Below are 17,073 nucleotides of genomic sequence, written 5' to 3'. Positions count from 1 at the left end.
CGTAAATACAAGTATGAACCTGAAAATGAGCATTCTACGGCACCAGTGAATTGGGCCTATTGAGAAGAAAATCAATTTTTTCTCATAAATTTGTGACAATTTGTTGACTTTTTTTCTTGTAAATTTACCACTTCTTGGAAAGTTTTTTCATAGTTTATTACCTCTCTTCCCTATTTTTTGGACACATAAAAGAGTCAATCTAAATATGTGAAAACTATTTAAATATACACATGGGCTGCATCTCAGAAATTGACTTGTTATTTAAGTAAGATCTACATCTAAAGCGCCTAGGCTTCAGGGCTGTTTGAATGTAATTCTAATGCTAATAACTTATTTCTAACACTCATTTCAGCTGCAACGCCGGTGGAAAGTGCATGTGGCAACAAGTCAGGATGAAATATAAAACTATTCTATAAAGTGGTGTACTAAAGGATATGATATACGGGGCAACTTTTTGAGCAATGTTGCTGGGCAATCTTGCTAGTCCGGCTATGTTTTGAACAGATAGGGGTGGTGCGGGGCGGGTGGCGGAATGGTGGGGGAAGTGGATTACGGTAGTAATCTTTACTCATTATCATTGATGGCAACGTTGCCCTGCACTATTGCTCTAAAAGTTGCTCCGTGTATCATCAGCTTTAGAGTTCTTATCATTAACAAAGAGTACAAAGGTAGTGTGTAGTCTACACTTACAATACCCTATTCACGTATAAAGGGTAACATTTAGTTAACCACAAAGATAACCTGCATGGAGCAGGTTAGAGGTGCAGTGTAAATTGCCATGACAGCATACCTCAGGAAAAACGTATCCACTCTTCATAGTACGAGTTAGTGAAGTTACACCTGACGTCACAAAGTTACTCCTGAAGTTACCTGAATGAGCCAGTTACCTCACTTCATAGTACAGGCCTTTGGTCTTGTCTTGTCTTCGTTTTTATTGAACAGTATAAACAGGTCATTCACCATGTGCCAAAAACTGTGGCAGAAACTCTGAAAGCTTTTGCTCCATTTATGCTTTAAAGGAAAAAAATCTACTCATTTGTTGCGAGGAGTGCTCAAATCTTTATCAGTTTTAGTATTTTGGTCAGACTAAACATAAACACAGATAGACAAAAGACAAGCCAAACTTTGTTTTTGTTTCTTTTATTAATCTGTTGGCAGGTCCGTTTCTATGTGCTGTACATAAAACCCAGCCTCATCCATCAAAGGAAATTTGATGCCAGCGGGAAGGAGATTGAGCCAAACTTCAGTGACACCAAAAAGATCAACACTGGCTTCCTCTTGTCCTCCTACAGTGAGTAGATAACAACAAACTTTTGCATTTATGTTTGCATGTTTCCCTTCCTTCCTTTACACCTGGCCTGTTTCATGTCCTCACACCTTAAAAGCCCTTAAAACATATTTTCTCAGTCACCTTGAGAGTTGTCGCTATCCATGCTGTCTCAACAAGCCTTGAGGAAATTTGGTACAGAAATTCGTTGTCCGCAGAAGATGATGGCTGGATCCGAACCTTGTTCTTGTAACAATGCATACAATTAAGCAAGGAATTTGTGATCAGTTGTTGATGTATCATGTTGTGCAAGTTTGCCGTTAGGTTATCGTTCATAGCTGAGTGGTTTCTGCTGGTATGTGAAAAAGTTAAAACTGTCTCTGCATTGGCTGGGAATCGAACCCGGGCCTCCCGCGCGGCGGCCGAGAATTCCTAATCCATTTTCCATTCTATCTCTATGGTAGTGTTAAACCTCTACGGATGTAATGCGGCTTTCGGCCACTGTCGCTTTGTGGCGCTGTGACCGCCTCAGCTCCGGCTTGCTTCGTCAAGTTTTCATTCGGTGACTGGAGAAGAACAGAGATGTCGTCAACAGCAACAACTTCGTACTGTTAGTTTTGTCCAACAAAGGTAAGCGACTTTTTGTATCTTTTTGACTAAGAACTAGATAAAAATGAGCAGATATCTGAGTTGTCTTGGGAATTTCGGAGCTTTGTATATTAAACGACATCGACTTGGGCTTTTCTGTTTGCGGCACATCTGGTTAACGTTTCTCAGTTCAAATTTATTCAAAGGGAAGGGGACAAGGCAAAAATAAATAACTCACTGTCAAAACAAGAATATCAACATATTTACAAACTTGCATTGAATGAGCTAATAAATATCTGAGGTATTTATATTATAGCTTTACGAATGACATTGTATGGTAACCAAGTATGGTATTTTAATAACTAAGCTACAAATAGTGTGTTTGTGCACATATATATGTATTTGTAAATATAGCTGCTATACAAAAATGTGGAGCAGCAATGGGCTTCAATTGCCTATAATGACTAGTGCAAGTCACTTATTTTGTAAGGCAAGAGTCTTTCTAGTCTCTACTGATCTGTTGACTGGATGATTCTCAGAACGCCATTATCATGCTACTGTCAAATCCTATTCTTACTGTCATACAGTACAAGTCACCTCTGTGGAAACAGGGGTAACTGTCTTTTACATAATGTGGCAATGTTTAATTTTTATCTTTAAAGTATGTGTTGTATTTTGAATGTGTGTTTATAATAGTAATATTTTTGTCATGTACCCTGCGTCTGAAATTAAAGTTAAAGCCAATAAAAGAATGTATATTTTGGGTCACTTCAGGAAATATTGTCAATTTTTAGGCTAAAAGAACATAATTTGTTGTTTATACTGTTCTCAAAAGTCAAGAAGGGTCCTATTTTAACCCAAAATTATGTAAGGATTAAGAACATGTGTATGTTTAATATATACTGTTATTTTTCTCATATGTCACAGGCCAGCAGGCAAAAATCTATCAGTTTTTTTCCTGGGAGGATCAAAATTGTTTTCCACAAGGGACCTCTGGGGTACCTTCTGCAGCATCCAACTGATGCAGCTAAGCTGCTCATGGACAATCCTTCTCTGCAGGACAGGTCTGCACCTCTGTGGGAGGACATAGTCAAACAAAATGCCCTGACTGTGGTCTGTCAGAGAGGAGGGGATGCCTCAGACAGGACAGAGGTGCTGGGGGACTACATTCTGCAGTTTGGTGAATATAAGGGAAAATCCTTCCGGTGGCTTTTGGAAAACAATGTAAGCTACACAATCTACCTCATCAAGCACACAGAGAAAGAATAGGCTGCAGGAGTGTTAAAGACTGAGGGGCAGAGTAAGGCCAGTTTATTGTCCTTTGTGGGTAATGCCTGCAGCTTTGACGAAATCCAAAGACTTCTATCTTATGAGTCAGAAAAGCCCGCTGCTCGAGCAGCCTCAGAGGATGACCAGCTGGTTGGCTTTGGCATTCTTACCGAGAGCACCTGGCGGGAGTTGTGGGAAAGCAAGGCTGATGGCTATGCAGCCTTTATCCAGTTTTTCAGGGACTCAGATGTTAAGACTGCATTAAATCAGATATAAGTAGTTGGACCTGTTCTTATCATCAGAAGTGTGGATGAGGACAGATCTCCAATCTCTGGGACTGTGGCCTGGATTCCACCATATGCTCAAGCCAGGAAATGTGCTTTCATTATGGTGTCTCCCTCCACAGCCAGAACTCAGTGACACTGTATCAGCGCTCCCATTCCGTATAAAGCCAGATATAGTCTCAGCTGGTGTAGGCAGGCCTCGAGTGATAGTTGGCACCAGTGGGCAATACTACATCTTTGCTTCACGTCTTCGCTGCAGGATGTGCAACAGGATATGGTTTGCTGACAGTACTCAGTGGTTGGATAAACTGCCGAAGCGGTTCACAAACATTCTGCCAGCATTCCTAACCTACAAGAAGTCCATTTACAAGTCTGTGCTTCATGAGCTGAGGCACACTGGCAAGTCACCCTCAGACATGGCAAACCAGGTGAATGAGCTGATTCACCTTAAATTTGAACAAGCTCATCTGGCATACCTTTGCAGCATACAGAATGTCCGGGATGAGGCTGGGGTTTACGGGCAGACAACTCTTAGTCACTTTGTGAGGAAGGATGACACACCACAGTCACCACAGAGCCTATCAAAACACAGATGAGTGGTGTGGAGTCTCTGTCTCTGCTCACTATCTGACTGATTGCCTTATTGATAAGTGCCAGTGCCAGCTGACCGCTATCACTAAACTCCTGCAGGGCACTTTTGGACAGGTCTTTCAGTCTGAATACACCACAATCACTGTCAGTCATACATAACTAAATCATACATATTCTAATCAGTTTCCCCTGCTTGTGTTCAGGGATTGCAGCGATCTTCACCATGGAGAACACCTCAACTGGGATGCCTGGAGGACCACACAGTCTATCACCTATGAGGGCACTGATGGGACTCTGGTGAACACCTGTGCATCCTGTACACAGTACAACCCCAACATTGTGGTCCAGATAGATTTGTTTCACTGTATGAGATGTTTCACACAGGAGTGCACTTCAGAGCATCATCCCCTCTACAGCACCTTTGTCAGCTTCTCTCCACTGCCTTTTCTGTCGTGGATCAGGAAGACCCACTGAAGCTGAAAGATGCTAATCGGTTCTATGGAATTCAGCCACCAAACCCTACAAACCAGCACACCAGAAAGCACTGTAGGACCAGAATTCCACTGCCAACAGAACTGGTTGATAGAGCATTTCCACCTGACCACAAACTCATGCTCTAAATGCTAAAGACGTGGCAGATCCAGAAGGTGCACATACTTGGTGGGCGGCTCAGTGACCCTGAGATCAAAGAGGGAATCCTGTACAAGTATGGGGAAACTCTGCAGCTTAATCATGTCCCTGGTGAAGGTGTATAAGTCCCAATCTGGATTCCAGTCAAGGGAACATCACAACAGGAGGGGTATCATTTCCACCGGTCCCATTGGATTACTGGAACAACTCGTGTGTCCTGCGAAATACCAGAGTGCCATCCAGTTCAACTTGATTGGAACAAACATAGGGTGCAAAGGAAAGATGATTCTTCTGTTCTTCTGCCTCTCCCCTCTGGCCCAACACCATCCACAAACCCAGCACCACCCACTGTTGTGACTGTGAGGTTTAAGTTCTCCCAACTTAAACCTGCTGCAATCACTAAGCTACAGATGTTGTCACAAGGAAGCATGGAACCTCCAGATAAAATAGGTAAGTTAATACTTCTAGAACCAGTATATTAAATAAAATTGTAAATGATTTGTTTTACTCATCAACATCAGCTGAATGAATATGAGTAAAATAAAAATGAACTTGCTTTTATTTGTTACAGAAACCTCAAAAACTCCACCCCTGCTATTGCAGTCCTCATCAAGATGTGCCCACACTGGACCAATCAAGACTGGTGGACAAGTGTTCTTCTTGGACCACAAACGCTGGACATCACCAATGAAGGAGGCTATCTATGGCCTCCTAGTCAAGTATCATGGACAGAAAGACACGTTCAAGCTTGTAGATCAAGACTACGTAGCTATGGTCCATCGGTCTGCCACAAATCCAAACAGTCTTCTTCACCCCACAACCAAATACCATATAACACAGTACATAAAACACCAGGCTAAAGAGTTGAACGCAAGCTCATCTCTGAACACCAGTCCAGAAAAACCTTTGGAGACACAAACAAAGTTTAACAGAGGGAGTGCTCATGTCCCAGTTGTAGAACTGCCACCAGCCATTGTGAATCAAGCAGATCCGGTCTCGCTGCCAGCATCTGAAAATCCACTAACACAGGAGAATGTACAGAAAATGGTATAGGACATAAAGCTGCATCAGCAGGCACAACAGCAGCAGCAGCAACAAAAACCCAGACAGACGAAAAAATTCCTCTCGTGCAGGCAGCCAAAATCCCGCAACCAAAGTGACGGATCATCAGTTCATCACTTTCATCAACAAGGGCAAGTGTTTAAAGCCTATTCTAAGGAGAGACTGACAAATCCCAGAATGGCTTTTGAGAAGTTTGCGCAGACTGACTTTTTTCAGCATGAACTGCAATTAATAAAGCGCAGAGTGGAGGAAAACTCTGAGAAGACGAGGAAACTATCGGAGCCTCAACCTCAGGGAAGAATGTGCCATTTCTGTTGCACAGAGCTGAAACAGGGCAGAACAACACATTCACACAGGGTTCCCAGGAGTGGCTGGGAAAAACATTTACTGCCCAATCAAAGTCCTTGCTTTATAAAAAGACAGAAGTATGACCAATGAAATTACCTAAAGGGTTTTAAGCCCCGTCATTCTATGGCGTGGGAAAGGAGAGGTGGGCAGCAGAGAGAAAGAAATTGTAAATCTGAGGTTTTGTGGATAGACTTACATACATTTCATATTTTAATAATGTGTTGTTCATGTTGCAGCATTCTGTTGCTCCATCCATTTGTTTCAAATACTGTAAAACTTTTAACAATTAATAGCACAGTCCCAAACACATTTTGACAAATAAACGCAGGTCCCCATTAAACACATGGTCTTGTTTTTATATAAGTTCTTTAGATGCATAAAACCTCCTAAACCCTGCTGGGTCGCCCACTTTAGCTGCTTCTTAGTTGCTTAGATTGTTAAAAAAATATTAATGTTAAGACTAAACGTATGATCAATATGTCAAAATGAACATGCTACACATCCTTGGTTAGATGCTCAACAGATCAATCGTTCAGTTCATTTAACAGAAACAACAAGCCCCAAACTTTTATTCTTATAGATTTACCAGTGTAACCTTACCTGCATGGTACAAGAGATGAAAAGGAAAATGAAGTGCCGACTCCTGTTACCTTTGAAGCGCTCGTTAAGTCTGCTTGTTAAGTCCCAATGTGTCCCTTCCTTTATTATTTATATTCCTTTGGTCTGTAAGGGTCCAGGGTTTTGAAGAATCAAAACAGCTTTTCATAAAAATTAATCCAGGTTGTGAATCCTGTCATGTGAAGTCCATCCCTCTCTGTGTGTTAACTTCTGCCACACTTCTCTCATCCTGCACCCTGTTTTCGTTTTATACTTGCTAGTTTTGCTTAGTATTTAGTTATTGTTCTTCCACCATGTTTCCACAACTTCTGCCCAGCCATGTCCCATTGCTTTGCAGCAGTTATAATTTCACTTGTTTATATTTGCTTTTTTTGTTGTTTTTTGACTTGTAAATGCTTGTTTTAGCACTCTCCATATTCTACTGAAGGCATATGTTTGAGTAGATATTGTTGTGTGTACGTTAAACTGGACCCAAAAGCACAACAGAGCCGGATAGACGTTCTCAGTACAAAGGGAGTTTATTGAAGGAAACAATCTAAAGAAGCAGGTGGGCAGGCAGTACCAGTTAATCTGTGAGACGAGGGAGAATACACAAGGATTAGTTCACGAAAGTAAAAGTCAGAAGACAAGGTGCATACCGCTGGAGACTTGATAACGGGCCTTTGATTGGGAACGATGTGCAGGTGTGTAGAGACACAGAGTGCAGGAGCCAGAGAGGAGAGCCACGCCCTCCTTCAAACCAAGTAGACTCACAGGGTAAAACAGACAGATAGGCACAATAGGGTGGGGAAACAGCAGAGAATGAAAGGTAAACAAAGGAGAGAGACCACCGGATAGAACAGATATAATAAAACACTCATGTTAAGTATAGAACTTGTTTCACTTGATTTCTTCTTCAAAGCACTGCTTAGTTTATTTTTGATGTGAATAATCGGTCAATATTTTATTTTATAATTTAATTTTGAATGCAACAAAATAGGTCAGAACCAAGGGTATTATAGTTTTGGATTTTTCCTTAGTTTTTATTTTTATTTCGTTTTGACTTTTTGTATTCAATTTCAGTTTAGTTAATTAGTTTTTAACGTGAATTTTTATTTTATGAAAACGCTTAGTTTTAGTTTAGTTTTTATTATTTTTAGTGTTAGTTTTAGTCTTTGTTGCTGCAAAAGTAGACTAGGAGCCAGAGCGTTCAGCTATCAAGCTCCTCTCCTGTGGAACCAGGTTCCAGTTTGGGTTCAGGAGGCAGACACCATCTCCACATTTAAGAGTAGGCTTAAGACTTTCCTCTTTGATAAAGCTTATAGTTAGGGCTGGCTCAAGTGAGTCCTGAACCATCCCTTAGTTATGCTGCTATAGGCCTAGACTGCCGGGGGATTTCCCATGATGCACTGAGCTCCTCTCCTCTTCTTTCTCTCCCTCTGTATGCAACCTCATCCCATTATTGCATGTTACTAACACAACTTCTCCCCTTTCTGGTAGTCTTGTGCTTTCTCGTCTCTCTCCTCTCTCCTCCTATCACTTCCTGCAGGTTTTCTGGCTCTGGAGCTATGGAGTCTGGATCTGTGGCTGCGGGTCACCTGCTGCCCCCGTGTTCCTGCTCGACACCCTCTGCTGCAACGACTATTGTTGCTAGTCTTATTGTTATTATTGTTATTATAATCATTAACATTACGATGGTTACCATTAACACTATTATAAATATCTGTACCATTTTTCATTTAGTCTATAGCAACATCACCTTTACTGTGTGTACCTCTGTGTGTGTATATTGTGTAGGCTGCCTCCCTCCCCTCTCTCTCTCCTTACATCCCTCTCTCTCTCTCTCTCTCTCCCCCCTTCACCCCAACCGGTCGAGGCAGATGGCCGCCCACCCTGAGCCATGGTTCTGCTCGAGGTTTCTGCCTCTTAAAAGGAAGTTTTTCCTTGCCTCTGTCGCCTAGTGCTTGCTCTTGGTGGGAACTGTTGGGCTTCTGTAAATATCATCACAGAGTATGGTCTAGACCTGCTCTTTTATGAAAAGCGCTGTGAGATAACTGTTGTTGTGATTTGGCGCTATATAAATAAAATTGAATTGAATTGAATGATTCCGAGCTCAGTTCAGTTTAGTTCAGTCCAGTTTAGTTTATTCACAAAACATTAAAATACAACTACAATCATTAGAAATAATGAAGATTTGTGAAAAGGGACACTTTTTTAAACTATCTGAAGCTTACACACTAAGCAAATATATACATATATTTGAAGTACTAACACATTATAATAATAATCAGAAGTGAACAGCAAAGTGGGATACACATCTCTTTCTTAAAAATAGAAATCATTAAGTCATTTGTCTTTGATAACAGCCCTAAATGGGATTCGGACCTGCATCCAGATAATCTTTTCTAAAATTTCAAAAGTTGTTCAGCACCTTGGACAGCAACCAGAAAATGCTGCTATCTGATTGGCTGTAAATTACTACTTGCCCCCGCATGGCAGGCGAGAATTCTACCATTGAACCACCAATGCTTGAAAAAGCTGTCCCGTGTGGGCAGACACACCCACTTTCTGGTGGAATTCTCACTTGGCATCCGTGGCTTTGAGAATTCTACCAATGAACCACCGACGCTTAGTGAACAAGTCAAATGTGGACTGACGTGCTTTCAGGATGAAGACACACCTGGGGGCTCATGTATAAATGCTGCCTAAGCACAAAAAGGTTACTACCTATATAAATGAATTTGAAGTGAGAATGTGTGGGCCATGGTGCAAAATCTTGAACTCTTGAACACGGGGGCAGCAGGTGACTCGCAACCACAGATCCAGACTCCACAGCTCCAGAGCCAGAAACACCTGCAGGAAGTGATAGGAGGAGAGAGGAGAGGGACGAGAAAGCACAAGACTACGGAAAAGGGGAGAAGTCAAGTTAGTAACATGCATTAATGAAATGAGGTTGCATACAGAGGGAGAGAAAGAAGAGGAGAGAGGAGCACAGTACATCATGGGAAATCCACCCCCAGCAGTCTAGGCCTATTGCAGCATAACTAAGGGATGGTTCAGGACTCACCTGAGCCAGCCCTAACTATAAGCTTTCCCTCTCAGCTCTCCCATAATCGCTACTCTCCATCCTTATCATCAGCCCTATTAATGCAGGATAATCAGAAAAACCAACATTTAAGAATGTGTTCACTTGTTAAACCTCAATCTTCAAATGATTTCCCAGGGTGGGGGATACCACTGACTGAAGCCATCATTTTGGCAAAGTGTGAAGCATACTCTGTATGATTGCTGTAAATATACCAACACTGCGTGACACTCGTGCGTAATGCTACATGGCTGTGCTATGGCACTGCAGAGGAAAACACGAGTGGAAGGAGTAGAGAGTGTTCATTAAGATTTCCTGGCCCATGATGATGACTGGCTAATACTTCGATTTAGATTCCCTAGAGTCGTGCTCTTGGATCTGTGTGCTGAACTGGAACCAGCATTTCACAGACCAACCTGGCGGAACCGTGTCATACTGGTACAAATACAAGTAGGCTATACCCTCTGTTTCTGGCAGTCGGCTGATAGCAGCGGGAGCCAACAGGTGTGTGTCTGATGGGATCAACAATAGCCTGTATGAATTTGAATTTATTTAAGGATAGCCTCTTGAGATGCATCCTCTCATTTTCAAGAGGGTCCTATAAACACAAATACAGAATGCAAAAGACAAATCACAAGATGGCAACAAAATGAGTGTGCCTAAGAAGCTGAAGCCTGCTTGCTCAAACTTTTGTCAAGTAAGGTTCATGTGAGGTATATTTTCTACTTTTATTTATTGACAATAATCTAAGGTATCTGAGGTCTCTCTAAAATACAAGTTGGATACTTTCCCACTCACTTCTGTGGAAGGAGTGGAGTCAACTCACAATGACTCATGATCCAATCTCCCTCCAAACAATATGGGAAAGGATGCAGCAAATTAAGACTGAGATGATTTCCCATCTGGACTTGAAACTGGACACTCAATCTGAGACTAAACCAAATTTAATGCTCTGTCACTATACTTGGCAAACATGTGAAGGAGTTTGAGCAGAGAGTGAGTTCCAATGAGGATGATATGCAGGATCTGACACAAGTTAAAACACTAGAAAAGGACAACTCCTACCTGATTGATCGTACTGATCGCATCAAGCTGCCCCGGGGTGATTTGTTGACTACTACTGAGTGTAACTGTACTCATTGGTAGAGACAACATTTTGTTTTTGGCCACAGATGCCATGTTATCTTGTGTTTGAGCTTACTGTCACTGCAGCCCTATTTTGTTTGCCGTTAACTATGTCGTAAACTCCAGTAGCCGCTGCTGTTGCAAAGTGCTAAATTGTAGGCTTGACTATCAAATATGGAAGGATTATGATTTATGATTTAAGGATGTCAATTGACAAAAAAAATATTATTATTAGTACTGGACCCTCGGTGCTTTTCTTTCTTTTGCATGTGCCTCCACTTATGTTGCTGTGAACCTAGAGTGTGTTATTCCTAATGTAGAACCAGTTAATTTTGAAAGTATTTTTATTAATATTACTTTTCATGATAATAAACATCTAACAATTGGTAACATATATAGGCCTCCATCTTCTGCAAGTGACTATAAAATGTATTTAGTCAACTATTAGCTCTCTTCAGAGGCATAATGAAATTATTATCTTGGAAGACTTCAGTAGGAATTGGCTTGATCGTTCCTCCTGTAATGATAGAAATTTAATTAGCAGTGGAAATCGAGGCAATGTGAGAACATTAATGTTCATCGTTTTATTCAGGACCTAATTGCAATCAGGTGGGAGAGATTTCAGTTAATTCCTTATGTTGATGATGCATGGAAATTCGGAAATTACTAATGTAATTGATAAACATGCTCCCCTGAAAACAAGTAGAGTCAAAGGCGGGCATTTACCCTGGATCAGCTCTAATCTAATAAGTCTTTTTAAACAAACGGATAAAGACAACGGTTCTTTGCTCATATATATATAATTTCCACGACATCTAGGATTACGAAAATCTTGAGACTGGGATAATTTCAGAAACGCCAAATCCAATTACTATAAAGATAGTTTCTCTCAAGATTTTCGTAATCCTAGATGTCGTGGAAATTATATTCCTGGTGAGGGGTTGAGCAAAGAACCGTTGTCTTTGAAAAATTTATTTAACAAAAGAGAATAAACAGAGAAGTACTAAAACACATATACAGCTGGTCCAGAGACCTGCCGCCTAAGGCGGCTTCGGGCGTCTGGCCCCGACCAAAGGGATACATCATCACTTACACAGACTAGGTTTCTATGATTTGGGGAACAGAGATCCTCTCTCAGCCTTGAATGAACATTCCATGAGAGGAGAGGAACAGCAAGAGGAGGAAAACACCAAAACAATCTCACAGCTCCTAAAACCTAGTAAATTTGGACAGACTAACATAAGGAGTATAGAAGAAGGAAAGGTTAAGGATAAAAACACAATACATATATATCTGTAAGACATAACAATGATAGTGATAATAATAATAGTAAAAGAACATACATAAAAGATTAAATGTAAGAGGACACAATTTTCTGCCATAACACTAGACAGTAGTAGTAGTAGTTTGAGTCTTTTGACAGACTCGTTCATTCAAATCTCGTTCATTAAATGAACTAATCTTTTTTTGAGTCATTTTGTTCATTTGAACTAAGCTGGTTATTGTAGCGCTGCAGCCCTCTAGTGGGCGATTAAAAAACAGCGCCGTTCTCAAACACGGAAGGCTGCCTGGCTTGCTTTATTTGACAAATTCACCTCTTGATTACTGTATATCATCATTATATAAACCCCCCTGTGTCCACAACCAAATTCAAACCATGTAAAAACCACAGAAATATGTTGTCAATATATAATCACCACTACTCCAGCTAAATCCTTCCGTTTTCACAATCTTTCCCGAGTATACAACCAGACCAGCCATATAAAGGCTTATGTATATAATTATATCATTATCTCTGAAGTGCTCATTCATACAGTAGCCTAACATCCCAATCCATGAGTAAAATATTAATATCAGATTTGCTGTAAATATATTGAAGTAATAAGCTTGATACACTATATGAATAAACACACTCTTATTAAAATTCAACCAATTTAATAATAATCTGGATCAAGCCACCAAGTTCTTAAAGAACTCCACAGAAAAGAGAGAGGAACAAAGAAATAAACTCATATAAACGCAGCAGTTTGGCAGTTCTGGACACAGAATGGGCCACAGAACACACATGAGCACATCACTCTCAAACACTGCAGGTTGTTCAGCAGTCACGAGCTGTGAAACAACAGCACAGCTCTGTTGTTAAATAAAAAGAAAAAGTTACGTGGAGTTCTCTGGCAGACCTGGATCAGCTGTTAGCTGTTTACGGGGCTAACGCTATTGTTTCTACGGGGCTGTGTTTTAATGACCGGGTCTGTTTGTTTTGGAGAGGAGACGCCCTCTGAGGTAATTTTGCTCCTGGTAGAACCCTGTCAGGGCTCTGAAGTGGAGCGGACCCAGAACAACTGTCATCACCTGTTAGCTGTAATGGTCAACACTAGCAGGACTAAAGTTACGGTACGGCTGTGTTAAAACTATAACTTAGCACAACATCACTGCGCTGTAATAACGTTATGCTTTATAAAATGTCATGCAGCTGCCGTGTGACGAGTGAACGTAAGAGTCCAAGATCCTTCACACATGAGTGAAAATTAACGAATCACTCACTGAGACAACCCGTTCCTCCCGAATCATACACACGATTAGGTCTTATGAACGAAAGGTTCTTTGACCGACACAACACTACTAGACAGTTCTGGAATCATTTGAATCACATTCTTTTAAAACAAAATAAAATAATTTCATTATTTATTTTTATTAGATTTATAGAGCTTTATAAATCTGATAAAAATAAATAATGAAATTATTTCAGACCCAGTACTTATTTCTGAGGCTTTTAATCAGTATTTATTTTCCATTTGTGTTTGCCATCACTTTGACTCCTATGAGATGGCTGGTACCTCAAACTTAACTAATACTAATAGTTCTTTTTCTTTTAGTAAAATCTTTCCAATTGATGTTTTTCATGCCATTTGTGAGCTAAAAGAAAACAGTAATGCGGGTCCTGACGGTATAGAAGCAAACTTTGTGAAACTTGCTGCTCATGTAGTAATGTATCCTCTTCCTCTTCCGGACTTATTTAACTTATCTTTATCTACTTGTGCAAGCCCCTCCATATGGAAATGTGCAAGAGTTACCCCTTTTTTCAAAGGTGGTGATAGATGTGATGTGTCAATCTTTTTATCTCCGTCACAATCTGGTTTTAGACCTAATTTTTCCACGACTACAGCTCTACTGAAGTTCACAAATGATGTGTTCTCATCCTTTGATAAATCCCAATTCACAGGTGCAGGCTTTATTGATTTACTAAGGCTTTTGATTTAGTTGATCACTATCTTCTTCTTGAAAAGCTCTATCCCATTGTTTTGAATCAAACTTCTTAGGTTTAACTTATACCTTCATAGCAGACGTCAGTGTGTCGTTTTTCAGGGCTGCCAGTCCGACTATCTACTAATAGATAAGGGTGTTCCACAAGGCTCCACCTTAGGACCACTTCTTTTTACTATTTTTATTGACGACTTACCTCAAATGTGCTCTAATTCTTTTGTTCATCTTTATGCTGATGACACTGTTATTTATATCTCCAACTCAGATTTACTACAAATTCAGAATTCCTTACAATCTGACTTCAACCTGTTACAAAAATGGCTTCATAGTAACAAACTTATACTGAATAGAAAGAGGTCATGTTGCATGTTGTTTCGAACTCGACATAGTCATGTATACTCCACTGACATACAAATTAATGTTGTTAACAGGACCCTCCTTGAGAAGGTTGACTCATTCAAATATCTTGGACCTTGGATTGACCCTGAACTTTCATTTAAACCACATATTGACATCTTTATTTAATGATCATATGGCTGTCTAAACTGACTATTAATTGTTTCACTCTTCCTGTCAGAAAAAGAATAATTTCTCAGATGATGCTGCCTATTATTGATAATGCTGACATTGTTTACCGGAATACCACCAACGCTAATTTAATGCCCCTTAATGTTGTAGTTAACTCACTTTGTAGATTTGTCTTGAGGTGTCCTTATAGAACTCATCACTGTTTAATGTATGAATCACTAAACTGGTTGCAACCTAAATCAAGAAGGCAATTCCACCTGGTTCAGTTTATCTTCAAATGTGTTTATTTTAACTGTCCCTCCTATTTAAAACAGCATCTGATTCCATGCAGATCTTCATAGCCATTCAGACACATGCAATACAGAGAAATCTTTTGCTCAGAATAGTCTTTAACTCCTGAGAAAACACTAAGATCTCAATAGTATATTTTTTTGAGATCACTCCAATCTGAATTGTTGCTCCTAAAACCCCTTAGGAGAAAAGGATGAGCTGAAGAGAGATTGAGGTTTTGAGACTTGGGTAAGATAAATTGATACTGAAATGAGATTACAATAGGAGATTGGAAGTCACAGATGAGATCTCATCATTGTATCTTTTTGAGATCACTCCAATCGGAATTGTTGCTCCTAAAACCCCTTAGGAGAAAAGGATGAGATGAAGAGAGATTGAGGTTTTGAGACTTAAGTAAGACAACTGGATACCGAATTGAGATTTCAATAGGATAAATAAAAGTAACAGATGAGATGTCATTATTGTATCTTTTTAAGTTCATTAATGTCTTGCTTATTGCTCCTAAAAAGCAGTTGGGAGCTCTGGGGAGATGATTGTATCACATCACTGTCTGTGCTTGGAGAACCATGTTAGAGGCCCAGAGCTGGATTTGAACCCCGCTCCTGCTGTTGCAAAGGGCAACAACACTGCCTCTGCGCCATCTAGGTGAAATTAACAGTGAAGGACTGATTGTCTTTAAATAGAGTACAAGTTTCCTTTACTTAAAAGAGGAGAAATACCATATCCACAATTAAAGTCCTCAAAAATCTACTCAAGTAAAAGGTATAAAAGTATTCCATAGTGAATATACTTAAGTATCAAAAGTAAAAGTGCTTATTCTGTATGACAGATACATGTTGTATCTCAGTTCTTGTGTGCATTCGGTCATTAATGAATTAATCTCTAAACATCATGTCAAAGTATTGGGTGTTCCAGTTATGTTTGCTGTGACTACCTTAACCAATTGGAAAGCATGACATTTGAAAGTTCAATATTTTCCATGTCAAAATTTATTTTATTTTTCTCAGTAACTTGTAACAGATAATTAACAGTAAATACAATAAGGATTTGAAATTAATGGGAGTAAAAGTATAAACCCCCATAAAAAGAAAATACTCAATCTCAACATTTCACGTAAGTAAAGTACTTGAGTAAAATAACCCCTAAGTGGGTTGAGAAATATCTTGGAGCTTTTTTTCTGACCCACATTCTGGAGACTGAAATTACACTTATTTAAGATAATGTAGAGGTCGCATCTTTTGATCAGAGTAAGACAGAGATGGGTTTTTGCTCCTGAGACCAATATGAGAAAACTGAGACATATTTGATAAGAATCATGCAGCTCATTTGTGTCTAGGAGAAAAGAAGGAAATAACTATGAGATCTTATCTTGGATTTTGCTTTCCTATGGGATACCCCTTTTTCTTTATACCCAGAATTTATCAAATGAAATATTTCTTCTCTCCTCCACTTCAGTGATCAGCACCTCAATCTCACACTCAGATGTTTTGCAGCAGGATTGGCTGTTGTTATTTGGACCTTAGAAGGTGACGCTGGAGTATTTATGGTCATTTGCATAGTAGTTTGTGGGAGGAGCCAAGGCGGGGTATGTGGCCCGTGCATGTGCGCTCAGTTTCACGTTGATTGGGATGTACAGTGGGGAGAGCAAGTTTTTGATACACTGCTGATTTTGCAGGTTTTCCTGTAATTTTCCTGTAAAAAAGAATGATGTTTCCACCTCCATGCTTCAAGGTTGGGATGGTGTTCTTGGGTTGTACTCATTCTTCTTCTACTTCCAAACACGGCGAGTGGAGTTTAGACCATAAAGCTCTATTTTTATCTCATCGGACCACATGACCGTCTCCCATTCCTCCTCTGGATCATCCAGATGGTCATTGGCAAACTTCAGACGGGCCTGGACATGTTCTGGTTTGAGCAGGAGGACCTAGATTTTAATCCATGACAGCGTAGTGTGTTACTAATGGTTTTCTTTGAGACTGTGGTCCCAGCTCTCTTCAGGTCATTGACCAGGTCCTGCCGTGTAGTTCTGGGCTGATCCCTCACCTTCCTTATGATCACTGATGCCCCACGAGGTGAGATCTTGCATGGAGCCCCAGACTGAGGGAGATTGACCGTCATCTTGAACTTCTTCCATTTTCTAATAA

At 40.2% G+C, this 17,073-nt stretch overlaps 1 long non-coding RNA gene across 2 annotated transcripts; it reads left to right on the top strand.

Annotated features, from left to right (window-relative positions):
• Nucleotides 1–1,162: 1,162 nt before the first annotated feature.
• On the top strand, nucleotides 1,163–6,379 carry LOC123961182. Of its 2 annotated transcripts, XR_006822678.1 has the most exons (5): nucleotides 1,163–1,291; nucleotides 1,732–1,897; nucleotides 2,783–3,079; nucleotides 4,203–5,079; nucleotides 5,201–6,379. It is a non-coding gene; the product is annotated as an uncharacterized LOC123961182 (long non-coding RNA). The 2 variants fall into 2 exon arrangements; XR_006822677.1 differs by having other exon boundaries at nucleotides 2,783–5,079.
• The last annotated feature ends 10,694 nt before the right edge of the window (nucleotides 6,380–17,073 follow it).

Source organism: Micropterus dolomieu, linkage group LG22 (genome assembly GCF_021292245.1).
Source record: "Micropterus dolomieu isolate WLL.071019.BEF.003 ecotype Adirondacks linkage group LG22, ASM2129224v1, whole genome shotgun sequence".
In the NCBI taxonomy this organism is placed as follows: domain Eukaryota; kingdom Metazoa; phylum Chordata; class Actinopteri; order Centrarchiformes; family Centrarchidae; genus Micropterus; species Micropterus dolomieu.
This window is presented reverse-complemented; position numbering and strand designations above follow the sequence as displayed.